The sequence below is a fragment of the Ceratotherium simum genome, chromosome 1, assembly GCF_057802395.1.
Source record: "Ceratotherium simum simum isolate JZ-2026a chromosome 1, ASM5780239v1, whole genome shotgun sequence".
In the NCBI taxonomy this organism is placed as follows: domain Eukaryota; kingdom Metazoa; phylum Chordata; class Mammalia; order Perissodactyla; family Rhinocerotidae; genus Ceratotherium; species Ceratotherium simum.
Genome location: NC_141900.1, coordinates 46,588,127 through 46,615,524, shown reverse-complemented (window position 1 = coordinate 46,615,524; position 27,398 = coordinate 46,588,127). Strand labels below are relative to the sequence as shown.

At 38.5% G+C, this 27,398-nt stretch overlaps 1 long non-coding RNA gene across 1 annotated transcript; it reads right to left on the bottom strand.

Moving 5' to 3' along the window:
• Positions 1 to 2,323: 2,323 nt before the first annotated feature.
• On the bottom strand, positions 2,324 to 19,735 carry LOC147918194 (uncharacterized). Its single transcript, XR_015550316.1, has 3 exons — positions 19,541 to 19,735; positions 4,614 to 4,940; positions 2,324 to 3,962 (listed from the first exon to the last, which is right to left on the bottom strand). It is a non-coding gene; the product is annotated as an uncharacterized LOC147918194 (long non-coding RNA).
• Between the last annotated feature and the right edge of the window lie 7,663 nt (positions 19,736 to 27,398).

Below are 27,398 nucleotides of genomic sequence, written 5' to 3'. Positions count from 1 at the left end.
CAAATATAGCCCCATGGGGAAAAAAATGAGGAAAGTGTCTTACATATTTAGGGATAGCAAACAAAGCAAAACAAAATAATAATGAAGGGCAGTACCCTCTTCAATTAAGGAAATTAAAATGCAACACAGGAAGTTTTGGTTTTTTAAATGAATTTCTAAAAATAATATCTTAAAAGATAAAATCCTGCCTATATATATTAGTGGTTTCCCAGTTGTCAGTTTTAACAAGTTAAGTAGCAGGGGACACCAACAGTTAATGTGCTAAAAAAGAGTATGAAAAGGAAATTATAATGACTTTTTAGGAAGTGAGTAACAGACAGAGTGATGGAATGTCAAGATGAAAAAATGAAGATGGACTATGTATTTATACAGGCTCTTCTTTAGCAAATGACAGGCACAACACACAGAACCAAAAAGCAGTGTTTATTTCTTATTTTTTAAGTAGCCTATTATACTAAGTATAACTAAATGAGTGAACCACTTTGGGACTTCTTTATATTTGTTTCCAGCAGAAATTATAGCTCTTGTTACACAATTATTTGGAACTGAAAGAAAAATATGTAGCCTTAGAGTTTAGTAATTTTCAGAAATACTAAGTGAAAGATTTCCATATACCTCTTCATTTAAGCATTTTCTGTGATACGTGATTGGTTTGCAGTGAAGGAAGAGGGAAATCTATTTGAGTGAAACAAATAAAAGGTGTACATAAAATTAACTTATCAATATGAAAATTCAGTTGGATACAGACACTCAAACATGGTCCCTTGAAGTTCCAACAACTTTCTTAGATTCTGGTTTTTCACTTTCTTACATTCCAGATGACAGTGATGTCAATTAGGTATTGAGACGTGTGGGTCACAAGCTATTTTAAGAATCTGATGACCCATCTTCCTTTAAAAGTATCCCCCTTCAGGGGCCATCCCAGTGGCCTAGTGGTTAAGTTTGGCACGCTCCACTTTGGTGGCCAGGTTCGGTTCCCGGGCACAGGCCTACACCTCTTGTCTGCCAGTGGTCATGCTGTGGTGGCAGCTCACATACAAAAAAAAGAGGACAATTGGCAGTGGATATTAGCTCAGGGTGAATCTTCCTCAGCAAAAAAAAACAAAAGGTATCCCCTTCCAAAAAAATTATGGATATAATTTCAGAGGTTTCACAGAATCTGAGGTTCATTCATAAATTATAGATCCAGATAAAGATCCTTGCCCTAAGGAAAAAAAGATACATGTATTGGGAGGTCATAATAGCTAACTTTTATTTTATTTATTTATTTTTAATTTTATTTATTTATTTTTTTCCCCCAAAGCCCCAGTAGATAGTTGTATGTCATAGATGCACATCCTTCTAGTTGCTGTACGTGGGATGTGGCCTCAGCATGGCCGGAGAAGCGGTGCGTCTGTGTGTGCCCGGGATCCGAACCCGGGCCACCAGCATTGGAGCACGTGCACTTAACCGCTAAGCCACAGGGCCGGCCCAATAGCTAACTTTTAAAACATCTGGATTTTGACATGTTGGGCATGGTGATAAAGAGATCTTCAGTCATTTATCTATGAGATTTATCTTTATAAAAATTAAGATAAATCAAGTTCAGTGAAAATTTGAGCCAAATCAAGTTCAGTGGTGGGTCAATCCTCAACTCCTTTGGTCAGAAGGGCATTCACTTATTTTCAAGTTTAATTTTAATTTCAAATAAGTTTGTAAGACTAATTAATTTAGTGTTACTTGAATGAGATGTGATTATAGCATTCTCTTTGGTGTATTAAAAAGAAGGCTTTACTTTCAAAAAGGCATCGGTTGTGAATACCAAGACTGGTTTCAATGGAATACCTTCTCAAATCAATTTTCTCACAGGAAATCATCCAGACACAATCACGTTCACTATTTGATTATAAAAGACAGCTTTTTGGTGTCATGTAACATAGCTTCAGAACGTTTCTCGTGTTCAACAAGCAGTATGACACAGCTGATTTATTGCTCCTCCTTAAAGTGATATTCTCACTGTTTTTTTCTGGTTAACTAACACTATGGATCTATTGAGATGAACTGTTACTTAAACAAAAATTGGAATGCTTATTTTGTGTGTCTTTGTTTATAAGAATTTTCATTTTCATTTTTCTCGTACATTTCATTTGAAAGAAAATTTTCTAATTATAATAACTTTTAGAATAAAGACAGGCCAAGATACACATTTTCTTACCACTTTTTTTTTTCTTGGTCACAATCCGTCACCAAAATACAGATATTTTTATAATTAATTATTGTACTGTTTTTCTTCTATAAGTTACACAAGAATATTACTTTAACTTTTATCATTAGTAACTGGGTCATAAAATAACTAAATCTGTGTTGTAGTAAAAGAGAGTACTAATTTTTATGTCTCAAAATGATACTTGAAATTGCTTAAATGACATATTTATCAGGATAAAATCGTGTACTACGGTTTTTAATCCCATTTATGTAATCTTCATTTTATTACAGAGGTAGTTTGTATATACAGAATGACACATATTTACATGGGGGAGGAGTTGCAGTTCCTGCTGTGTCTGCTTACACATTAAATCATCGTACTGTAGGTAAATGCGTTCTATGTAAATAAGTGAGATGATGGGTCTTTTTACTAACCCGTATTTACATGTATTATCGGGATTTTTACTAGTGACAGGGAATCTAGTTAATAGCTGTAGTTCTTTATGGAAATGTACATTGAAAAGTTAAAAATACCGTATAAACATAAGGAAACATTATTATAGGTGAATTAACTATTTATTATTGTTATTATTGTTTGCCCTCAATATAAACATTTGATCATAATTAAAATCCATTATTAAACATAGTAGTCCAATATACTGAAATAATCTTTTGTGTGGAAAGAGACCTATCTACTTAGCTGAACAAATATTCATGAAGCTATGTGGACGCTTTGTGCTACACAGCTCTGTCTGTGTCTATGAGGAGTTATCAGCCTTGAGTGAGAGAGGAATTTCAGGAGACAAGCTTTTGCTAAAACAAAATGCAACTCTCCAGGCAGAGGTGGATTTACCAGGAAGCTAACGAAGCACATGCTTAGGCCTTTTACTATCACTGGCCATTTACTTCCAAGGCCTTGCAAGGGGCTGTGGCACTGCGTGTGACCATATGCTTTTGTAACATCTACAAAAGTAAAGTATTTTATGTGAAGTCAGTTGAGACTATGCTGTCTTCACTTTCTTTGCCTTCTTTATACTTTCCTCATGGTAAGTAGGGTTGCAGTGACTGCAGGAATTTTTGAGATCTGTCTAAAAGGAAGTTGAGTTGGGGATACACTGAGATTGAGTTTAATATGACATAGATATGTGGTTCAGTCTCTGGCATGGATAGTTATGTCATTGCTAGCTGTCTCTGTGTAGGAATGGCTTTCTATCATCCATTGTGTCAGTTCAGCTGGTGTCATGTCACAGGATGTTAGCACCTGAGTCAGAGGCATATTACTCTATAAACATGTCCAACAGCATCTGACACTAGAAGTATAGAAATGGAAAAAAAAATTGGTCTTGAAATATACATACTAAAATGCTAGGCTGTGGAAATTTGTCCAAACCTTATAGCTTAGAAAGGAAAGAATTCTAAAACTTTATATGATAGCATGAGTGGTGATCTGTGAATCTGAAAGAAATTTTTTTTCTTTCTTTTTTTTTTTTTTGTGAGGAAGATCAGCCCTGAGCTAAGATCCATGCTAATCCTCCTCTTTTTGCTGAGGAAGCCCAGCTCTGAGCTAACATCTATTGCCAATCCTCCTCCTTTTTTTTTTTTCCCCAAAGCCCCAGTAGATAGTAGTATGTTGTAGTTGCACATCCTTCTAGTTGCTGTATGTGGGACGTGGCCTCAGCATGGCCGGAGAAGCGGCGTGTCCATGTGCACCCAGGATCCGAACCTGGGCCGCCAGTAGCAGGGCGCGCGCACTTAACTGCTAAGCCACAGGGCCGGCCCTGAAAGAGATTTTTCTAAATTATTATTAATAATAAAAAATTTCTATCAACTATGCTAGAAGATTGAATTATCTTCCTATTTTCTTTATAGACAATGTTACAACACTGTTTCGTGAGAAGGCACTCAAAGAGTATGCAAGCAAAAAATGTAGGAAAAAGTATTATAGAAGTGTGTGAGGCACTTATTGGTAAAAGTATGCATCTCGTTTGCATTTTGTGATGTTTACAGTATTTGTCAGCTTTTCAAAATATGTAATACATTGTGATTTTTCTCTTTCTAAACGATGTTTGCCTTGTATCTGATTTTGTATGCATAATTTTACTTTTTTTTTTTTTTATAAAGAAGGCCCAGATTATAAATTTTAGGCTTCATAAAACCTGGCTCTGCCCCTTACTTGAGAATGTTACAAAGAGGAACTCTAGCTGGAGAATCTTCGGGAAGGAAGCTGTCCAATGACCTTTCTCTTATGGCTTTCTAACTTGATTCCTGATCCTGTCACCACAATTAGCCTTCAGAGGAACAGATTTCTTTCTTTTTATTTAAATCTCTGCGCCCCACCCCACTCCCCTCCAAAAAAGAAAGTTTGCATCAAAATTGTTACAGTTAGTCATCTTTGTATGGTAGGATTATGGGTGGTTTTGATTGATTACCTCAGAAATCTTCTTCTCCCCTCTTCCTTCTTTGGTCTCTCCTTGTCTACGTGGACCTTCTGTGGAGAGTAATGATGGATGATTGGAGTTAAACGCTGTTATGGACTGAATGTTTGTCTCCAATACATATGTTGAAATCCTAACCCCCAATGTGATGGTATTAGAAGGTAGGGCCTTTGTGTTGTAATTAGGTTTAGATCTGGTCTTGAGGGTGATTCATGGTGATTCTTTTCATGATGAGATTAGTGTCTTTATAAGAAGAAACAACAGTTTGCTCTCTCTCTCTCTTCCATGTAAGGACACAACAGGAAGGCGGCCATCTTGTTTCTGCAAACAAGAAAGATAGCTTTCACCAGGCACTGAATCTGCCTGCACCTTGATCCTGGACTTCTCAACTTCCAGAACTATAAGAAACAAATGTTTGTTGTTTAAGCCACACAGCCTATGGCATTTCGTTATAGCAGCTCCAGCAGACTAAGACAAAGGCCCGTCTCTGAGGAAGTGCTGCAGAACTCACCTTCCAGACACAAAAGAACTGCCTCCTCATGTCCCCTCCCTCCTTGTTTTCTCCCTTCACCATAAGTAATGGTTATTTTCTCACAGGGAGATAATTCCCACTCACATGAAGGAAGAACACTTCACTCTCTTAACTGTTGAGGAGAAGACCCCTTGAAGAGAGAGCTTTTCTTTGCTCTTTGTGAAGGAGATGATTTAGTAAGCTTGCTTTAGGGTTCAAACTGAGCCTTCAGAGACCTCCCTTGCCTGACTTTCAAGCTTTTAAGAAGTGGGATTTTGTTACAGGGAGAGGAGTTGCCTTCCAAAGGGAAACTCTGGAAAGAGGAAAAGGGTATTGGGTTGAGTCTTTGATGGGAAATTGAAATGGGCTGGAGGATGGAGGGAGGATCCAAAAGGACAAATAAGAACTTCCGAGTCGGGCCGGCCCCGTGGCTTGGCGGTTAAGTGTGCGCGCTCTGCTGCTGGCGGCCACGGGTTCGGATCCTGGGCGCGCACCGATGCACCGCTTCTCTGGCCATGCTGAGGCCGCGTCCCACATACAGCAGCTGGAAGGATGTGCAACTGTGACATGCAACTCTCTACTGGGGCTTTGCGGGGAAAAATAAATAAATAAAAAATTATTAAAAAAAAAAAAAAAAAAAAAAAGAACTTCCGAGTCATTTATTATGAAATGTGCCTTATCGGCTCCCTCTTTTTACTCCTGTGTGAGAATGTTAAGAAAAGTCTTTGACTTGACGTACAGGCTTGAAGCCTCTGCATTTCTTTGGGGAGGGAAGTTTGAACAGGAACTGAGTCCTGGGTCCCATGGATGAAGGAGCTAGAAGATAGTGGGAGAGCTGTCACTCAGGTCATGCACAATAAATTCTGGTGAGTAAATGAATGATGAAAATTAAGAAATATGTAGGCTATTTTAATAAAACTACAAGAAAATATACAGAGACCTAGGTAGGATATGAAGATGGCTGTTTTATTGTAGAACAAATATGGAATTTATTGCCCAAAATTCATGAGTTTGAGGGCTCTTTATGTCATTTGCTTATGGTCTATCTGGCAAGTAATTTCAATTTTCCAAGTCCCCGTATTCTCGTTTGTAAAAATGGGGGAACCAATTTAAATAACTTCCCTAGTTAGAGTTTTTTTTGTGAGAATTTTAAATAAGTGGTGTGAAAGGACATTATTAGAACACTTATAACCCTTATGTACATGGCCACTCTATGATTATAAAATAAGGTGATACTTATTTATACTTTAATTACTGTAGCACTACCACTAAACCCTACTATCCAACTAATAGAAATTAGTTCTAAGCATCCTCCTAGCTTTTTAAGTTTTCCAGGCTATTGCCTCATGTATAAATCCAGGATAGTCCACGGCTATCCTTCTATGGGTGATGCCTTGGTATGGGGAAGAAACTGTGTGCTCATATTTCCCACAGTACAACTGAGAATAGCCTGTGACTTTTAACATCTAGGATTTGTTAAAGTGTTAAGTTAAAACTGAAGCATAACTTCAAGGGCATCTTCCAACTTGCCTTAGAGTCTGTTAAATTAATTAAACAAGGAGGCCGTTAGACTGAGGTGGCTCTAATGCCATGGTGGCCTCTGTAAGCAAACCAAAACCTAAGCCTGTAAATGCCTCAAGGTTATGAAACTGAAAGCTAAGGACAGCCAATCACCAATAGCCAACTAGGCTTTCCGCTGTAGCCAATCAATCATTTCCTCGCTTTGCTTCGGCGTTTTCTCTAAAAGTCTCTCCCCCAGCTCCTGCTGGTAGAGCACTCCTAACCACTTCTGGTTTGGTACTGCCTGATTTCAATCTATTTTTACTCAAAGACACTCAAAATTTTTAATATGCCCCAGTTTATTTATTAACAAAGTCTTTGGAGGCAAGGTCTCTGCCTCGCTCTTGGCCATGCTCCACAAAGGAGAAGCCAGTCCAACCCTCACTAAATGCTTCAGGCATTTTCTCACCTCACTGTCTGGGCCCAGCTACCTCCTATTCTCCAAGAGGAAAGCAAATTCTCACCTCCCAAGACCAAGGCCTTACTCATTCCCTATCCCACACTTAAATCCTCCCTGGGTTTCTTGACAGTGAAAATGGATCCATTCCCTTCAGGTGGGTACTTCCACCCCCACCACAGGGAAGAGTCTAGTCCTGTGGGCCGGTGAAGATGGGCAAAGTATTTGGCAATACATTTATCTAAGTTTGGCTTATTTTGTATATATATGTACATATATGAATGAACATAATATACATATGTGATGACATTAATGTAGCACAAACAGTCCAGTCCACACTGTATGCTGATGTATTCCAAATTCAGTCCTGTTTCTGCTTACAATCTTTCCTCCTGTCTGAGCTGGAGGGAAGATGCTCCCTGACAGACTGTGAGAAAAATACATGGCTAAGATTATCGCCCAGGAGAAAAATGATCATTTCAGGATACGAGCTGTCCTTGCACTGATTTAACACTAGTCTCCTGGTCTGAAACATCTGCTTTGGGCTATTTCACTGTACTATGATTCCCCAGGAACAATGAGGAAGTAATAACTCCTACTAAAGGGCCTACCACTGGGATCTTTCCTGGAATGAAGGAGCGTTCGCCTGAAAGACAAAGCACTACCTCTATCCCAGGAGGCAGAATCTGTCTGTAATTTCCCCAAAAGGCAGTCTTTCCAGCTATCAAAAAAAGTTTAGGTGCCATTGTCTGGGCTCACCTTGTTATATTTTGTATAGCCATTAGCTACTATAATTTAAAGAGATAAAATAACATAAAATGCATTTAATACATATAACAAATATATGATTCAACTTAAAGCATATCTTAGAATTTGAATAATTGTCCCTTTTTGTAATCTCTAGAATTAAATGAACCATTATTCACGCTATCAACAAACATTAAAAAGTCAAATCCATTGGCGTTTTATGTGCATATCTAGTAAACAAGGTATACTAAAATTTGTTTCTGGCTATTAGCTTAATTAGTATGCATAATTCTTAAACATGTCTAGACTAAAATCTGAGTCAAAAATTTTTAGCCCCCAAAAATTCTAATGCTTAATTTCCTTCCTTGAAAATAGCCAGAAATTTCATTTCCAAATATACTGGCCAATGACTTAGTAGAGTTTTCTGCTTGTAATAATCTCCTGTGGCATTTTAAACACAATACAGTAAAGTCATAAAATTCTTCATACTAAATAGTAAAGCACAGCTACTAAATTACAAAACCTTAAAGTAGCTCTTAACCTAAATAATAATAAATAGAACACTTTAAATCAGATACTACATCCATGCAATCCATACAATGATATAGTAGTACACAATCACTAAAGTCATGATATATAGTTTTATCTATTAAAACTACAATAATAATAAATCAGAAAAATAAAAAAGTTTATATTTTTTTAGCACAAAGCACATGGTTAATAGCCCAGTTGTGCTAAATGTAAGTAATTAGTCACGCAGAAAAAAATTTGGAAGGATGTACATTAAATATTTTTGTTGGATGTCACTTGGTAATTTCTTTCCTCAGACATTTCAGTTTTCCAGTTTAAACGTCTATTAATTTGACCTCAATAAAAATATAGCTTTCTTGAGTTTGTGCACAAAGGGCACGATCTGCTGGCTATGAGATAAAAAAGCCAATTGTCAAGAGGCAAGATGGTGGAAAAGAAAGGGCAGTTTATTACAGCTTGCTAGCAAGGGGGAAGATAGCCAACTAATGTCTCTAAAGACCATCTTATAGAACAAAGACTACAGGCCAGTTATATAGAGGGCTGGTCTGCAAGTGGAGGAGGCATCTGGTCCCAGGGTGGGGCATCCATCTGATTACTGGGTGGAGGCATCTGGTCTCAGGGTGGGGGCGTCCATCTGGTCTTAGTTCCTGGCAGTCTTTTGTTTTACTTGATATGCCTCAGAGACTGGAGCAACACCCTATATCCTGATCTTTCATTTGTCATTGATGATGGCTATCAGCATAGACTCTCTGTCTGGGAATCATCACCTTCCTAAGGAACTCAAAAGAAAAAGGTTATCAACTTATAGCAGCTGGGAGGGGCCATAAAGTCCAGAGTTAGTCAGAGGTCATCCAAAGTTACAATATGGTTTCTTTTCTACAATATGGCTTCCCTTATATCAACCTTGTATTGAGCCAGTATCAAGTTGATATTAAATATAAAAGTGAATAAAAACATAAAATCAAAGTGCAGAATCAGAATCACTTTTTAGGTGTTCGTTATAAACAAGTAAGTCTAGGGTCGGGCCCGTGGCTTAGCGGTTAAGTGCACGCGCTCCGCTGCTGGCGGCCCGGGTTCGGATCCCAGGCGCACACCGACACACCGCTTCTCCGGCCATGCTGAGGCGTGTCCCACATACAGCAACTAGAAGGATGTGCAGCTATGACATATAGCTATCTACTGGGGCCTTGGGGGAAAAATTAAATAAATAAAGTTAAACATATAAGTCTAATCAATACAGTTTTAAATTGCAGATTGCTCAATTATTAACTGAGTGTTTAATTCTCAGAGAGAGTATTAGTTTGTTTAAAAGATCTTGACGCCATCTTATCTTCCCCATATTTTATATTTTATTCTTGGATCCAACAAATTTTGCCTCCTGACACCTCTATCTAAAACTAACACCAGTTTTGTTTCCTTTATAGTTGAATGAAACAAAATTATTGAATGTTTACTTGTTAGTTATCTGATTCTCCTAATAGAATATAAGTTTCCTGAGGTCTAGAACTTGGCCTTGATCACCCCAACTCTTTAGTATCATGCATGATTTACAGCAGGCATCCAATGAGAAAACTGATAAAATCTGACTGTCAAAACCTTTTCATTTAGATTACCTGGCTTCAGTTCTTCAAATACTTTCTGTTGATCTTTGCACTGAGCTATTGGCATGTTTTCATTTTGCTAGTCCTATAAATCCTGTTGCTGGTTTTGAAGCTAAAAGCATCTTTATAGCTTAGATGCACAAACCACACAGAACCTTGTGTTATTCACTGTGTGTGTTGGCTTTATTCTGGCTTTATTTTATTTTGTATCTTTATGGTCTTTTGAACTCAATATATTTACTTTTTCATGTTATTGTGTCATATTTGTTTACAAAGATGCTTCAAATTCTCTGAAAATAAGAAAGGTAGAGAAAGAAGAGTGGAAGAACATAAAGAAGGAGAGAATAGCTTTGATATATATTGATTATAACTAGAGTGACTGTATAATTTATTGCCCAAACCACGGCATTTTTGAGAGTAAAATGGAGAGTCCATAATAATTACATCAGAACAAGAGAGCCACCTTGGGAAAAATAGATGTCACCCTAATTGTAATAATTTTGTGATTTGGCAAGGTAAAGAAAAATGTTAGTACAAAAATAATAATCAGTCATGAAATATTTGCTTCTCTGGTCCAGCCTCACCATTGGGACAATGATAGAGAACACGACCCTTCTCCTCTTTAACCCATTGTTGATGCAAAATAACCAATAACTATTCTATAGATAAGAGAAATGAGGTGAGTTTACTTGAGCCAGAGCAAGGATTATAATCTAGGAAGGCCTTAGAAAGCGTTCTGAAAAAGCATGGTTTACACTACAGTCTTATATCTTTTTAGAACAAAGAACATACTTTAAACACACCCAGGATACATTTTCCTCAAAATTTCCAAAGGTATTCAGTTGCAAATTAGCAGGTCAACGTGGCCATGATGTCAGTAAAGAGACTAATCTGGGCGTTACCAATAGGGCATAGGAGGGGAAGTATGCATTCTTATCTTAAGAAAGTGTATTCTTTACTTTAATTGTTAAGCAGATGTACAATGTATGTTTGATAGGCCATAAATCAGGCTTTTTAGTTCAAGCCAAATCAGTTTGGAACCTGAATAGTTACCCCATATACCTCAATATGTGAAAATCTCTTGTCATTTTCCCCTTTTGATCAATAATCTTTCTATAGAAAGCATTGCTGATCAAAATATTGTCCCTTGGTGCCAGGGTGGTTGCTGTCTGCCCTGGGTCCATCACATCCCTCCGTGCCAGGCTTTTATTTCATCGATTTGCCCGGTTATCCACATTGGGGGGAAATAGTCAGATATAGCGGACAAGCATAGAGGTATATATTAACAGGGGAAGTGTTTCCTAGGTTAGGTAATTTGTCAATTATTTTTAGATTATCGCAAAAACATTGCACATGTGCTTCTACATGACTTTCTATAGTAACATTGTTTATAACAATTATAGGACAGGTAATCCAATACTTGAAATGATTAGCTTAAAAATGAATTCTTAGGCATAGCTTTAATAAGAAAAGGAGATTTGTCCAGGGTTGTAAGATCTATCGACCATCTCACAATGCTGAGAAATTGCTACTTTAGCTAGCAAGCCAGTCTTACAACACTGAGTAAAGAAAACAGCAGTCAGTTTGAATATTATGACTAATACAAGAATTCCAAGGAGTAATAGAAATAGGAATTGCAATTGAGTTGCAAATGGAAGCCAATACCAGAAGGGAGCCAACTAAACAAATCAAGGTCAGATATAGGATCGCCCAAGGCATTCAGAGATGACGCATTAGAAGATTCATTGGGTATAAAAACACGTCATTCCATTTGAATGATATATATATCCCACCTTGGGATGCTGTAAGAATATCTAAGGCCATTCTATTTTGAAGGACAGCCTTCCTCATTAAAGACAATTTAGTGTTTAAAAAGGCTATTCCTGCTTGACAATTGGTAAGGGCTTCCGTATGGGATATGACATCCTCTAGCTCCAAAGAAGGAACAAATATAGGTGGCTGCTCAGTGGTCATACCAGTGGAACACTGAATGAGCCCATCTGGCCTTAAAGAGAGAGAGATTGGCAACACACGTTAGCTCAGTGAATTCTTCCCTGAATCCAAAGAGAGCTCAGGGTGCAGTGTTTTAGCCATCCAGGCAGTAGCCAGGGCAGAGATTTGTTCCACATAACCATTGAGTTCCATTAGGAGCCACCTGATAAATGCCTGGCCTTCAAGACCAGTCTGTTCCAAATCAATCACTTTCTTTAAGTATGATAATATTCTGAAAACCTCAAATGGAACAATTTAAAATAGGTATACAGTTTAAGCATAACAAAGATTTAAATGAGGAGATTTACAATTGGGAATACTGGCCTGGTCCAGGGTCTTGGGACAGCTGTCTACAACAGCTGCTGTCTTCTTCTCATCCTGGTTTGGAGATATTTGCATTGTTCAGTTGAAGTCGGGTATCAGAAATAGGAACTGAAATCCACTTAGGTGGAAAAGCCTCTTTTTAAAACGAAAAATGTGATTCCATGAGTCTATGCCTTTTGATTCTGCAGCATATGAATTGGTTAAAAGTACCAATTGGTATGGTCCTTTCCAACAGGGCTGCAAAGAGTCTTTTATTTGATGCCTCTTCTGATAAACAAAGTCTCCAGGTCCATGATTCTTAAGGTCTGGGAGCTCTCTGTGAAAAAATTGGCTACCAACCTCTCATCATTTTTTCTTTTTTTAAGTGTCTCAATGAGACCTTAACAATAATTAAGATATTTCCTTTAAGCAAAATTGGCTCATACATTTCTTCCTCTAAATCCAGTTATTATCTTGAAAGGAGACAGCTGATGTGTAGATCGAAGATGGAGGAGCACTAGCAGAAGAGCTTTTGGCCATGAGAGATTAAATGCTTCTGAATGCTTTGCCAATTGAATTTTGATTGTGCTGTTAGTAATTTCCATCAGTCCTGAGGATTGGGGATGGTAAGCACAGTGGAAATGCTGCATTATTGGCCAAATATTACAAATAGATTTAATTATACGTCTGGTGAAATGAGTTCCCCGGTCCCTATGTAACTCAGTAGGAATTCCCCAAACGGGAATTATTCTCTCCAATAATAATTTGTCTAAAGCCATCGCTCTTCTGCAAGGAAAGGCCTCGACCCAATGTGAGAACACACAGATCATTTCAAGATACATTTATATTCTTAGGATGGTGATATTTGGACAAAGTCCAATTGCCGTACCTCAAAGTGTACCTTAGGAAGGGGAAAGTGGCCTTGTGACTCATGAAATAGTTTCCCTAGACTATATTTTGGGCATATAACACAACAAGTATAGTCTGTATGGGCTGCTGTGGGAGCAAGTTTTCAAAAGTATTGCTTTCCCCACAAAATTACCTTTTCAGGTGCCAGTGGGTTAATTGGTGTATATCCTAGAGCAGCGGCAATTGTGCTCCAATAGGTACTATGGGTTTCTTATTGGGCCGAAACCACATCTGTGAAGGGGTCTCAAAAATTCTTCCTTTTGGGGCCGCCCCGTGGCTTAGCGGTTAAGTGCCTGTGCTCTGCTACCGGCGGCGCGGGTTCGGATCCCGGGTGCGCACCGACGCACCGCTTCTCTGGCCATGCTGAGGCCGCGTCCCACATACAGCAACTAGAAGGATGTGCAACTGTGACATACAACTATCTACTGGGGCTTTGGGGGGAAAAAAAACAAAAAGGAGGAGAATTGGCAATAGATGTTAGCTCAGAGCCAGTCTTCCTCAGCAAAAAGAGGAGGATTAGCACAGATGTTAGCTCAGGGCTGATCTTCCTCACAAAAAAAAAAAAAAAATTCCCCCTTTTGACTACCACATCTGTTTCTCTTCTTCCATGGCGATTTCTTGAGCCTGTAGAAGGAAGTCTTTTGCTGGGTTAGCAGAGTTAATACACAGTAGCAGGCATTCTTGAGGCTGGACAGCACAGACACTTGATAATGTCTTGCTTATCATTTAAGTAAGACCCATCTGTAAACCAAATTAAATAGAATGCAGTCATGGTCTTTTCCTCTTGTGATGTTGGAAGCAAGGTAGCAGGGTTAACATAGTAAATAATATTTACCTATTCAATATAACCTAAGAAGGTTTATCATTTACTTGACAATGCTTCCCAGGCAATTTAGCATACAAACAAGCCTAATTAGTTTAGTATCTCCCTCTTTATAGGAAATAGAGAGAATAAATTTCTTTGAGAAGTCTCAGGGCCCCTTGAAAATTCTCAAAGAAAAAAGTCAAAAGAAAGACTTTATTTAGGTTATGAATTTTGGGGAGCTTGTCAAAAATTTAAAAAGTTTTTAAAACATTTGGTTAGACAAGATGAAGGGGCTGCTGATCTCGTCGCAGTGAAACAATGCTTAGTTATCCATTCAAAGTGACAGCAGAAACAGTCAAGGGCAAACAGCGAGTTAAAACAGTCAAAAAATCTTAAAAGAGACCTCAGTCTTTTTGAACAAAGGAAATTATTTTAACAAAACACAGTTTTTCTGCCTTTTAGGTAGACCTACTCAAAGGTAAAGGAAAACCTTTTATAACCTCTTTATCAAGTTCAAGAACACTATCCTTTTAGAGAGAGAAAAAATCAAGATTTAATTTTGCACCAGCTTACTTTTTTTTTTTTTTTGTGAGGAGGACGAGCCCTGGGCTAACATCCATGCCCGTCCTCCTCTACTCTACATGGGACGTCGCCCACAGCTTGGCTTAGCAAGCGGTGCGTTGGTGCATGCCCGGGATCCCAACTCGCGAACTCCAGGCCGCTGCAGCGGAGCGCGTGAACTTAACCGCTGCACCACCAGGCCGGCGCCTGCACCAGCTTACTTTTGACATTAAAACTTATTTACTTAAATAGTTCGGCACATGTGTGTGGTGATGGGTTGTGGTTGGTGTCTGGGTGGTGAACTTGATGTGGTCTATGCAGAGGTGGGTGTATAATGATGTGCGTCTGAAATTTATACAATGTTATAAACCAATGTTACTGCAATAAACAAAAAAAAAATTAAAAAAAAAACAAAAAAACTTATTTACTTAATTAGATTCATTTCAATCTTAGCCAACTTGACCATGTGCAAAACTCTTTCCTCATGGGCCGGCCCCGTGGCTTAGCAGTTAAGTGCGCACGCTCCGCTGCTGGCTGCCCAGGGTTCGGCCCAGGGTTCGGATCCCGGGGGGCACACCGACGCACCGCTTCTCTGGCCATGCTGAGGCCTCGTCCCACATACAGTAACTAGAAGGATGTCCAGCTATGACATACAACTATCTACTGGGGCTTTGGGGGAAATAAATAAATAAATAAATGAAATTACGAAACTCTTTCCTCAGAGTTCCTCTTCAACAAACCTTCTATAACTTTCTTTTTACATTCAGAATTTGTCCTATGCCTTTCTTTTTCCTTTCTAGTACTTTAGGACAAATTTATCTTTCTTAATCAAACAAAAAAAATTTCCATTTTGTTTACCTTCTTTACTGAAAACATACATCTTACTTTCCTTCAATACAAAGATGTTTCCCTTATTAATTTTTTTGTAGCTTTAATTACATATTAATTTTTAACCCTTAGAAACCTTAATTTTTAAGTAAAAACTAAGTAAGCAATTATAAACTGTCTTTTATATCAGCATTCTAAACACTTTTCATAATTTCTAGAAACATGCTACTTCATAGTATAATATTTTAATAAAACACATGACATGTTTACTAATAGACCCAAAACACCTTTTAGTTTCTGTGATAAGCCAAAAGTAGATTAACTTATATATGTTTAGCAATAATGTTTCAGCATTTTCTCTTATTTCAAAATGACTCAGAGGCCGGCCCAGTGGCGCAAACAGTTCAGTGCGCACGCTCCGCTGTGGTGGCCCAGGGTTCGCCAGTTTGGATCCCGGGTGCGCACCGATGCACCGCTTGGCAAGCCATGCTGTGACGGTGTCCCATATAAAGTGGAGGAAGATGGGCACGGATGTTAGCCCAGGGCCAGTCTATCTCAGCAAAAAAAAAAAAAAAAAGAGGAGGATTGGCAGATGTTAGCACAGGGCCGATCTTCCTCACCAAAAAAAAAAAGAAAGAAAGAAAATGACCCAGATACTCAATGAACTTTTATCATTTAACTTAATTTAGCAGAAACTCTAAAGTTTTAAGTTACTAAAAAGAATTTGGAAGCTGTTCTTTCAAGTATATAGCCCATAAAACATAATTATTGTACCCAAAAAATCTTACTGATCTTTATCTATCTAAATCATTTGTTTCCAACAATTGTCAATCAAATCAAACTTAAATCAGTTTTCATTTACCAGAGATTAATTTATATTATGTTAATTTGAAAGACATCTGGATTAATTTCTATTACATTTAGAATTTATGTAAGCACTTACTTTAAGCCAATTAAATAGAGCTCTTAATTTTGACCATACCATCTGGAGGTAAAATATCACATATATGTAACATACATATAGACACACATACATAGAATCTCCACACCTATTTTAAATTGCTGCCATGAATCAGGTACAGTAATACAAACCTCCCTAGTTACAAATCCAAATTTTGTTTTAAGCCTTTGTACTAATATTTGTGGAGAAGACACTCAAGATGCCAGATTTTTGGCAAAGGTGCTCTTATGGCTGTTTTTCTGGCCTTTTTACTTTTTTTTCTTCAGTCCTAGGAATTAGTGATGCGCCAGTTAACAGCTCCCAGAGATGTGAGATGATAATTCTTTTTGAGATAAAGGAACTGGGTGGAATTTGAACTGCCTCTAGAGCTGCATTTCCAGTCTTGCAAGGATTTTTTTTTTTTTTTTTAAGGACAATTGCTCTTAATTTCTCAGAAATTGGGTTGTAGCTGAAATGATGTTATAGGTTGATCTACCTATCCAACTACATCATAAAGGAACAGAGAAACTACTCAAGTTTTCCCCCAGATGGAGTTTCTGGGGTATAACCCATCCAATGGAAAGTGTTCCCAATTAGTTAAAATGCACCCGAGGAGTGAGTCTCCAGGGATGCTTGGGACATTCCCCATGGCAGTACAGCCAGTGTCCCACTGACAGGGGCGGAGAAGGGTGCAGAGCCCCACTGTGGGCATCAATTTAGCTATAAGATTTAGTCAAGTCCCATTCAGCCCGGGCACTTAGGCCCTGAGCCAGCACAAGGCAAGCCAGGGAGTGAAGAGGCAAAAGCCTGGAGCGGGCTGGAGGCCAGGGCTCCCAACGCCAGGGTTGAGAGTTACGTCCTTGGAAAAATGTTTTCAAGTTTTACAGAAGGTCCAGGTTCTTCTCAGGTCCAGCCTGAACTTAACCCCGACTTGGTGAAGACAGAGGAGGTGATGAACGAGACAGACTAAGAAGGGAAAGAGGTGATCAGGTCTCCCCCTCATGGCCTCTTCCCAAGGATTATCAAGATAAGGGTCACACACACAACAGTTCCTGTCCTGGGGCACACAACCCCAGCAGGACAGTTTACAGAACAAATTACAGAACTCTTGTCCCATAACTGTCTCAGTAGCCCCCTAAAATGCTCGACAGGTTCTTGACGGGAGACAAAACAGGGTTCCAGATTTCAGTCAAATGACCCAGGGCCAACCTGGAGTCACTCCAGTTGCCCAAAAACCAGAGGAGAGCTCCCAGGGGTGGAAGTTGGACTCTCTGAACCCAGAAGCTGCAGCCTTGTCAGTCAAAGCACTGACCCACGGGCCAACCTGACATTACTCCAGGTGCCCAAACAGGTTAACAGAAGCTTGAACCACTGCGAGAGGGCACCTCACTTGGGGTCACTGGGGTGATCAGGCCCAGAAACGAGAGGTGAGCTCCCACTGGTGGAGACTTTGAGTCTTTAAAGATTTCTTTGTTTCTCGGTTTGGAAGCTCAAAAGGAGCCCAAAGCGGCCACTGTAACTTTAAATTGTGCTGGGTTATCATGCCAGCTGTTTACAGTTATCTCTGTTTTACGGGTGTGGGAGATCAAGATTTGGCCGCCCTGAAATCTATCTCTTTACCTTGGTTGTTTTCTCTAGGGACATTTGACCTCCCCCACTAACTGCCTAAAGAATTTGACATGGTAGCTCCTTCCTGGAATAGATCTATCATGATGGCTGTCAAGATAACGTAGGGTAAATGTTACAATAGGAAAGGCACCAACAAGCCCCTCTTATCAGAAGTTCTGTCTCTCTGGCCACATTCTCTGGATGACTCTGCGAAGAGTTGCCAGACAATCATTTACATTTATAAGGGAAATCTCCATTTGTAAAGGTATCTCCCTCTCTGTTTTGAGAAGAGAGGGGGATGAGCTCATTTCTAGTGACTTATCAATGTGGAAGGTGAGGCCTTGAGCTGCATAATAACCTTACTCTTGTTTACTGTGCTTTAGTGGTAATCTCCTGTAACTGACTCCCCCCACCCCCAAAATCCTCCTTTGTCATTGGCTGAAAATGATATTTAAGACGAGAATTTCTGCTATTGTGTTGAGAAAAGCAGTGTCCCTGCTTTCTCCCATGTATACATGTTATTAAACTTGGTATTATTTTCTCCTGCTAACCTGTCTTGTTGATTATTTGGCCAGCCAGAAGAACCTTAAGGGAAAGGGCAGAGGGAGATTCTCCCTCTTCCCCCTACACGGGGCTTTTCCCAAGGTGGCAGCAACAAACAAGGTAATTTCTAAAGAAAGTTTGTTATGATCACTGAGAAGAGACTCAGTCCCCAAACAGCCAATTTTAAACTATTTACTGACACAGACACGGACACAGACACAGAAAAAACAGACAGATGCAACAAAGATTTTATAGTCTCTGTTTTAAAAATTTTAACAGTTTGCGTCTGCAAAAGCTTCTTTTTCCATTTTTTTCTTTCTGTCTGTCTTAGGCCCCCCTTCTTTTTTGTTTTTTTTTTATCATTTTCACAAGTCTCCAGAGTTCGGAGGAGATGCTGGCCATTTGGGAACTGGTTGGGCTTTTAGAAGCTCAATTTCCCACTTTTCTTTTAGTTTTGTTTTGCTATAAAGTCTGAACAACATCTAAGGACAGTGTAGTGGGTTGGAAGTGTGCTGCTTTTAAATGTTGCTCCCTAAAGTAAGGTTGTAAACACTCTCTTACGTGCCTTGGTTTTTCCCACCAGCAACCTAATACCACCACGGGGGCTCAGAGCGTGTGGGTGACCAAGGCTCATAGGCGCTTCCCCAGACGAGCTGTTAATTAATTAACGTGAATGATAGTGGAGTTCCCTATGGGGACTGCTGCACGTCTCGAGGTTCAACTTCAGACACTCCCGCTAGGTTCTCAGTCACCTGAGAAAGCCTTTTTGGCCAGGAGGAGCTGGTGTCCCTTCTCTTTGGAGCTGAACAAGTTCAGTCTCTCATTTCTCTATCAAGCAGTTTGTTCAGATGTTTTAAACACAATTCTTTCCAATTTAAAGCCAAATTAAAAAGGTCAGCCTGCCCCATTCACTCCAAACTTCCCTCTAGGCTCACCTAGCCTAGGAAATTCCCCCCTAGGTTCCTCTGACCTAGGGTATGTACTGGCACCCCCTTAAGACATCTAGTCTTAAGGTTTGAAACAGCTCAAATAAACTCTGGACTGTCGACTTAAAATAGGGAGGTCCGGGTTTAAGGAGAACTCACCAGGGTCACCTGAAGAATGCAGTGATCCAGAGCGGTGCTCAATGAGGGCGAATGCCCGTTCAGTGTAGATTCCAGGTGGTCTCCAGTGAGTTTCTCTGAAATCCTGCCATGACTATACCAAGAAATGTCAACAAAAATTAACCAATAACCATTCTATAGATAAGAGCAATAGGTGAGTTATCTTGAGCCAGAGCAAGGATTATAACCTGGGAAGGCCTTAGAAAGCATTCCGGAGAAGCAGGGTTTACAGTACAGTCTTATATCTTTTTGGAACAAAGAACATACATTAACACACCCAGGATACATTTTCATCAAAATTTCAAAGAGGTATTCAATTGCAAATTAGCAGGTCAATGTGACCGTGATGTCAGGAAAAGGACTAATGTGGGCATTACCAATAGGGCGTTACCAATAGGGCATAACCAATAGGGCATAGGAGGGGAAGTATGCATTCTTATCTTTTTTTTGTGTGTGTGAGGAATATCAGCCCTGAGCTAACATCCATGCCAATCCTCCTCTGTTTGCTGAGGAAGACTGGCCCTGAGCTAACATCCGTGCCCATCTTCCTCCACTTTATGTGGGACGCTGCCAAAGCATGGCCTGACAAGCAGTGTGTCGGTGCGCGCCTGGGATCCAAACCCAGGCCGCCAGCAGCGGAGCATGTGCACTTAACCGCTATGCCACGCGGCCAGACCGTGCATTCTTATCTTAAGAGAGTGTATTGGTTACATTAATTGTTAAGCCGATGTACAATGTATGTTTGATAGGCCATAAGTCAGGCTTTTTAGTTCAAGCTGAATCAGTTTTGAACCTGAATAGTTACCCCACATACGTCAATATGTGAAAATCTCTTGTCACCATGTTCTCTGTGAATGTATCATCACCCTCCTTTTTCTATTCCCTGGCTATGTGGAATATTTTTTGCATGGAGTACAGGTGTGAGGATACCACTCTGTCTACAGAGTACAGATTTTTCCTTCTGAATCGTAATCCATTCAATTCTCCTATGAACTTGTGTAATTAAAGCAAAAGCTGGAAGATTGTCCATATATTCCAGCTTTCTGTCTCAGAATTCTCCTTGAGGCAATAAACACAGAGCAGACTAAAAATCTAAGCAGATGAGATGCAAAATATTGGAAGAAAGAAGATAGAATAATATTTCAAAACATGATTCTGCCCAAAATGCAAAGTCTTCACAACTGGGTCCGTGCCAGCCTATCCAGTGTCTTCACTTGCCATTCTCTGGCTCGATGACATTTCTTTCCTACAAAACTGAACCTGGCCAGCTTTCTTACTCCTCAGGCTTTTTCCTCCCCTGTGTTTTTGCACAGGTCGTCTCCTCTGCATGTGGGCTCCTTCACCATGCTTCTGTCCAGAGAATTCCTTCTTAGAGCACCGAGTAACTTTTCCCAACCCCACAAACAGGATCTAACTTTCCTTCCTTCAGGTACCCGAAGCACTTGTTACTCTGGTTTGAAACTCTTGCATGTCCCCCTGATTAGACTCCTGACTTCATTTCACGTTTCCTACTCTCAATTTTGCCAATTCTTTCCCTCAAAAATATTCTGACATTAATTTGTTTTATTACTACAGACAATACATGTGTATTCTAACAGTTTGAGGGCTATAAAAAGATTAAACGCCCTTCCCTACTCCAATCCCAACTCCTTAAGATACCAATTACAACAATTTGTATCCTTACATACATTTTTCTAAGCTGATACCAACATTTTAAAATACAGACACAAACATTCTTATTTACAACAATTGCAATATTATATATATATATAACTGTGTTATATACATCTATAACTGCAACATAGTTTTTATATATATGTGAAACTTCCTTTTTCACTTGATGTATAATAGAGATCTCTACAAATCAACGTTAGATCCATTCTAGATCTAGAATTCATTCTATTGCCGAATATTTCAGAGTGTGGCTTTTTCATAATATTTTCAAATATCTTATAAAACTTATATGAGATAACACATATCGATATATTTGCAATTACGTGGCACAAAGCAAGTTCTCAGTAATTTTTGCTGTTATTCCGAATAGTATAAGGAACAACATTCCAAATTTTTACTCCTAAAGTATCTCTAAAATCTGTTTCCTTTTCAGCATTCTTACTGTGACCCTCAATTTTATTGGGGAAGTGTATAAAGATGCTCACACTCTAAATGTAAAAAAGATCAGATGAGCTCTTTCAGTGGAATTGTCACTGACTAGGTGTCACAAGGAACTCAAGGGTGGGTTTGGAAGCATTTAACTGTTTTCCCAAATTGTTTTTTCCCCTTTTGTTGTGTTAAGGAGATGCAACCACCCACGCCCTGAACCAGACCAAGCCTCACCACAAGAGCTACGCCCATGACCTTTGCCTTATTTTTAATGCTAAGATCCCTCCAGGAGGAGCTTAGGCCTTATCATCCTAACCTGCAGTGTATATGGAAGCATGTTTTCCAACTGAGCCTGCGCAAGCAAATACCCACCTCTTCCTTTTGAATATTCATTCTCCATCTAAAATAAAAGTCCTTGCTTCCCTTTGTTCAGGGATGCCATGACTTTGGAAATGATTCCTTATGGTCTCCTATTTGCTGCAAATACACTTCACTTTGTGAGACAACTTCCACTGGTGTAGAGTCTTGTTTTAACTCACTAGGAGGCAAACCCACTTGGTTTGGTAACAGAATAGGGTGAGAAACAGCTTAGACTTTTCCATTGTAGAAATGTTTATAGTTTCTTTCAATAAAATAATGCCAGTTATGACTTTGATTTATAGTTATATCTTGCCGTATTGCAGTGGTTTTAAAACATAAACCAAAATTCTTTGACTCTCTCCGCATTGAGATCTGGGGATCTGTGCCCCTCCCTTGAATCTGCGCAAGTTTTTGTCTCTAGTTTACAGTAAAAGTAATGCTATGTGACTTCTGAGCTAGGTCAGGAAAGGCCATTCGGCTTCTGTCTGGTTCCCTTAGGATGCTTCCTCTGGGATAAGCCAGCCACCATGTAAGAAGATTGTCTACTCTGAATCTACCGTGTTGGAACGAAAGACATAGAAAATTGTTATATGCTGAGGGATCAAATATGATGTAAAAAAGGGGGATATAAAAAAGAAAGCGAATAAAAATAGATTATGTTGATAGTGGTTACCTCTGCCTATTGGGACTATAGGCCATATTTTCTAGCTTTTAATATTATATTGGACTTTCCAATACATTTATCTAAAAGTATGCATTTTCAGTATTATCAAAACAAAATAAACCAATAAAGGAAGGGAAAAATAATTCATATTGTTCTAGATAAACTTAAACCTTAATATTATTTTGTTACTTAAAAGTGCTTTCATTTGCTTTTCTCAAAATATATAGATATTGACTAAAAATAAAGCAAAATTTAACAGACTGGGGATAGACTAACTAATTACATTTATCATTTCTATCTGAAGAATAGACAGAGATGATACCGGCTCAACACAAGGTTGACATGAGGGACACCATATTGTAGAAAAGAAACCCTATTGTAACTTTGAATGACCTCTGATTAACTCAGACATGCTCTGTGGATTTTATGGCCCCTCCCAGATGCTATAAATTGATAACTTTGTTCTTTTGAGTTCCTTAGGAATGTGGTGACCCCCCAGGCAGAGAATCTGCTGATAACCATCATCAATGACAACTGAAAGACCAGGGTATGGGGCTTTGCTCTGGTGTCTGATGCATACCAGATGCCTCTCCCAGGTGGAGACAAGCTCCCTATATAACTGGCCTGTAGTCTTTGTTCTGGAAGACGGTTCTTTCGGACATTAGTTGGCCGTCTTCCCCCATGCTAGCAAGCTGTAATAAAAAGCTCTTTCTCTCCTACCACCTTGCCTCTTGATTATTGGCATGTCTTGTGGTGGGCAGAGGATCCCCCCTTTTGGGCAGTAACAGAGATTAAAACTATTTATTGAAACCTGAGCCTCTTTATGGGGCCTATTGGCTAGATAGAATATTTTTAAATGAATGAAGGTTTGATGATCTATATAATAAGCAAAGCTGTTTTATAGCATGTCAGAATTAAAAGTATGGTAAATTAAGCCATATGGCATAAAATAAATCAGAGTAGGTCGTATATGGATCAAATACCAGGTCTATAAGTTGACATGCTCCATCTTTTAAAAAAGTATTTACAAATGTGAATTGACACCTTCATACCTACGAACGCACACACAAACACAAACCTGTTTTCTTCTTACTCCATTCTATCTAATTGAAATGTCCTCAAACTTCGTGGTAATTTTTCTTCAGGAGTAATTCATTTTCATTTTATGACATAAGCAATACTAATACAATAATGTCATTAAATAATAAAATAAAATTATGACTATTCAAATCACATGTGCAAACCAGTGAGAGATGATATTACCGCATTAGGTATTTCTTAGTAAAATGATGGCAATGTTAGATCACATATCAGAAACAAGAGTCTAATGCTCACTTAATCAAACAAAATAATGTTAATACTTTTTTCTTCCAAAAGTGTTAAGAAAGGGAAAAGTCCTGGGTAAGAATTGTTTTGTTGTTATAGCCGCAGTGTTGCTGTTGCTTATAATGTTGTGCTGTGTAATTACAGAGCCTCATCACCACTTCAAGTGTGAAATGAGTTGGAAGAAACTTATGAAATAATTTTATAGATAATAAAATTTCCCAAAGTCATATAGTATATTGATGTCGGAGAGGAATTGGAATCCTAGGATTCCATAATCTCAGTAAATGTTTGTTGACTGAATAGATAATTAAAATAGATAATTTGACAAATATAAATATCCGATATGTGCTCACTATTAGCATAGACACTATAGCAGTTATAAACAGTTTCTATTTGAACCAAATAAGTACTAGATAAAAAATTTTAATAGGATAAAATGTTTTGTCTCTCTCTTTCTTCAAAAGAAAAGAATGCTCATCATCATCTGATTACTATTATCCTCAAACTCCATCATTATCCTTGATCTTCATCTTTAGTAAACTATTCGTTCTTCTACCTGGCTGCTTCACTCTCTAGTTTGTGCAGATTAATTATTATGGGGAGTTTTTTTATGTTGGTAATTTCTTTGGGGGCTTAGGAAAAAAGGATAAGTATCAAGTTTCATTCTAGTCTGCATCTCTAACGGAAATAAATCAAAGTAACAATAGGACTACTTGTGACCTGGTTATGTAAGAATTTAATTCCACATATTACTAACAAGTAGCTTTGCTAGCAATATTGTTATTGAATTTAAATAGAAACAGCACCTGACTTTTGGCATACCAATTCTGTGGCCTGTGCCTCAATGAAGAGTAGCTCCCTGCTTTTGTGGTGGGAAGAGACCTTGGGAGCAGGAGAGAAGACTGCCCCTCAGGGGCTGAGTGGAACAGTTGCACTGAACATGACATTTATTTGGATTATGCATACTCAACCCAAAATTTTGACTTCCCTCTTGTACTATAAACTAAAGCAGGGAGCCCCGAAGTAGTCAAAGACATGGTCAAAGAAGGATCAATAACACTGCTTTTGTTACCAATCAAATCCAAAAGAGAGCCTGGACCGCAAAAAGGCATTCACTTCAGTGAAAGGAGTCTAAGAGTAGGAGAATGAGCTGCTGATACCACAAGCTCATTCTTTCTTCATTGCACCCAAGATATACCTATACCTGTATCTGTACCTATATACATAGCAACTATATCATCTATCTACGTACCTACCTATCTCTTTTTTTGTGTTTTTGTGAGCCTAATATTAAGAATGTTCTTAACTTCTATGCATGGCTATATAGAGTATGTTCTTTCACATTTAAAGATTTGTATTTCAAAGGAAAAATGAATTAACAAGAAAAAATTATGACATGTATGGAAAATTCAAGGTTGGTGCTCATAATAGTCCAAGAATTCTTATAAACTGATAACCAAAAAAAAAAAAACAAATATAAAAATGGGCAAAACTCATAAAGAAAAAAAGGAAATCATGCATTAGAAAACCCGGTCAATAAATATGAAAAAATATTTTATTTCACCAGTGGTTAGAGAAATGCAAATGAAGCAATATCATTAGTCACTTATCAGACTAGCAAGAGTTAATAAGAATTTCCCTATCTAGTGTTGTCATGAATGTGAAGAAAGAAAAATTTGTGTATTATTGGTGGGAGTATATTTTTAATACCATTTTTAACTGTACAACTCAGTGGCATTAATTACATTTACAATGTTGTGCAACTGTCACCACTCTCTATTTCTAAAACTTTGTCACCCCCCAACAGAAACTCTGCAACCAACAAGCAATACTCCTTACGAACCCCTCCATCCAGTCCCTGGTAACCACTAACCTACTTTCTATCTCTATGAATCTGCCTCTACTTCTCTACTTGGTATTGCATATGAGTGGAATCATATAATTGTCCTTTTGTGTCTGGCTTATTGTTTTGAGCATAATGTTTTCAAAGTTCATCCATGTTGTAGCATGCATCAAAACTTCATTTTTAATGGCTGAATATTATTTCATTGTATGTATATATCACATTTTGTTTATCCATTCCTCTGTCAGTGGACACTTGAATTGTTTCCACCTTTTGGCTACTGTGAATAATGCTGCAGTGAACACTGGCATACAAGTATGTGTTTTAGTCCTTGTTTTCAATTCTTTTGGGTATATGCCTAGGAGTAGAATTGCTATGTCATATGGTAATTTTACATTTAGCTTTTTGAGGAACCAACAAACTATTTTCTATAGTGGCTGCACCATTTACATTCCCATCAGCAATGAACAAGGATTCGAATTTCTCCACATCCTCATCAATGGTTGTTATTTTCTGTTGTTTTTGAGTTGTATTTTTTTTTTTTAATTATAGCCATCCTAGTAGGCTCACAGTGGTATCTCATTGTGCTTTTGATTTGTATTTCCCTAATGACTAATGATATTGAACACGTTTCATGTGTTTATTGGCCATTTGCATATCTTCTTTGGAGCAATGTCTACTCATGTCCTTTGCCTTTAATTTGGTCATCTTTTTGTTGTTGAGTTGTAGGAGTTCTTTATTTAGTCTGGATATTAAACACATCAGATATATGATATCCAAATATTATCTCCCATTCTGTAGGTTATCTTTTCACTTTCTTGATAATGTCTTTTTTTTTTTTTTTTTTGGGAAGATCAGCCCTGAGCTAACATCCGTTCTAATCCTCCTCTTTTTGCTGAGGAAGACCGGCCCTGAGCTAACATCTATTGCCAATCCTCCTCCTTTTTTTTCCCCCAAAGCCCCAGTAGATAGTTGTATGTCATAGTTGCACATCCTTCTAGTTGCTGTATGTGGGATGCGGCCTCAGCATGGCCGGAGAAGCAGTGCGTCGGCGTGCGCCCGGGATCTGAACCTGGGCAGCCAGTAGCGGAGCACGTGCACTTAACCGCTAAGCCATGGGGCAGGCCCAATAATGTCTTTTGAAGCACAAAAGTTTTAAATTTTTATAAAGTCCAATTTACCAATTTTTTCTTTCGTTGCTCATGCTTTTGCTGTTATTGCCAAATCCAAGTTCATGAAGATTTACCCCTGTGTTTTCTTCTAAGACTTTTACAATTTTAGTTCTCATATTTAGGGTATTGATCCACTGAGCTAATTTTTGTATATGGTGTGAGGTAGGGGTGCAACTTTATTCCTTTGCGTGTGGAAATTCAGTTATCCCAGCACCATTTGTTCTTTCACTATCAAATGGACTTTGCAACCTTGTCAAAAATTAATTGACCATAAAAGTATGGGTTTATGTCTGGACTCTCAATTCTATTTCATTAGTCTATATGTCTATACACTGTTTTGATTATTGTCACTTTGTAGTAAGTTTTGAAATT